Source organism: Nycticebus coucang, chromosome 1 (assembly GCF_027406575.1).
Source record: "Nycticebus coucang isolate mNycCou1 chromosome 1, mNycCou1.pri, whole genome shotgun sequence".
NCBI classification, from domain to species: Eukaryota; Metazoa; Chordata; class Mammalia; order Primates; family Lorisidae; genus Nycticebus; species Nycticebus coucang.
Window position 1 is genome coordinate 12,955,343 of NC_069780.1, and position 1,763 is coordinate 12,957,105.

Below are 1,763 nucleotides of genomic sequence, written 5' to 3' on the forward strand. Positions count from 1 at the left end.
TTTTATTGTTGGGGATTCATTGAGGGTACAATAAGCCAGGTTACACTGATTGCAATTGTTAGGTAAAGTCCCTCTTGCAATCATGTCTTGCCCCCATAAAGTGTGACACACACCAAGGCCCCACTCCCTCCCTCCCTCCCTCTTTCTGCTATGAATCCTATGTACTCAATTTTGATATGAGGACAATTAATGACAATTAAGGTTATGGGGGGGGGAGCAGAAACATGTGAGGATTAATCCAGTGATTCCGGGTCACAGTGCATTCCAGGAAGAGGTAGCCATGTCACTGGAATTGGACGGTATGGTTTATTCTTCCTTCCCTGACTTGGATCACCAAATGGAACACGAGGAGGGTGGTGGTTCTGATGGCCATTCCCTTAGTACATTCCTGGCTTTTTTTCTGGGCAACAGATGCCACATTGGAAGAGGTGGGAATATCAGTTCTGAAATCTGGTACACGGGGCTTGGTGTTGCAGTCACCGAATTGGGTTTCACTTCCACTTGCTTACTTGTTTCTTCATCTGAGGAAGAAGATCCTGAATGATAATCAGAGGTAACTTACTGGGAGATCTTGTCCTTGTTCTCATCCTCATTTTCAAAGCTGGCGATAATGACTGCATTGTTTTTCTCCCCCTACCGACAGCACACCTCACAGAGGTCTACCCAGAGGCTCAGCTCCTTTGGCAAGCCCAGGTCCCTGTACAAGATGCAGCCTCCCAGAGGGCTAGGATTACAGGTGTGAGCCACTGCACCTGGCTGAGATTCTCACAAGCTTTCAGGACATCAGGATCAATTCTCTGAAACGTATTGACACGAACGCATCGTAAGCCTGTCCTTTTGATGGTTTTTCTGGATACCAGTGATTGTTGTATTTTTCTTAAAGTATTAGAGTCAATTTCTCAGCAAACCTCTCAACTGCCTCTTTTTTCAACTTATCGAAACTAGCCTTGTGAAAGGCTAGTTTAACTTTCGAACTAGCCTTGTGAAAAAGAAGGCAACAGCAGCAATTTCGTTCTTCATGTTTTTCTCTTGGTCCAGCGCGCGCGGCTCCCGCGCCGTCTGGCGGCGGAGCGCGCGCTCAGAGGACTGGCTGGCAGGCGGGCGGGCGGGCGGAGAGCGCGCGCACGAGCGAGCGCGGCCCCGAGGCTGCGCGGCTCCCGCGCCGTCTGGCGGCCGAGCGCGCGCTCAGAGGACTGGCTGGCATGCGGGCGGGCGGAGAGCGCGCGCACGAGCGAGCGCGGCCCCGAGGCTGCGTGCAGCAGGCTCGCGGCCCCGAAGAGGGGAGGGGCGATGATCCCGGAAAAGGTCCACGCCGTGCGGGCCTGGCTCGCGCACCACAGGGGGAGGACCTGGCTGAGATTCTTAAAAAGTATAGTATAACATCAGTTTTATTAAAAATGTTTATACGCCTATTGAAAGCTGGAAGACTGTCACTCTGCAGTGCATATGTTTGAATAATGCTATTATAAATGATTTTCATGTTGCATTTGAACTTCCCCCAATGTACATGTAGGAAAAAAATGCAGTAAATATTATTTTTTAGAGTTAGAAGAGAAGAAAGACATGGGAACTTCTTATTTCATGTTCTTTATAAATTGCTGAAGACAAGCAAGGTGATATTGCTATTCCTGGTCATTGTTCTGATATGAACAAGGTGTGGTAACCTATTACCCAGCATTATAGGAGGCCTTTTGACGTCATTAGGGAGCTAGGTGAGACGGGGATGGGACAGTTTCACAATGTGACTTCCTGGTAGCCAAAGG

General features: G+C 49.2%; 1 pseudogene; it reads right to left on the reverse strand.

The window, feature by feature from the left end:
- Positions 1-202: 202 nt before the first annotated feature.
- Positions 203-1,610, reverse strand: LOC128590030 (protein BTG3-like; annotated as a pseudogene).
- Between the last annotated feature and the right edge of the window lie 153 nt (positions 1,611-1,763).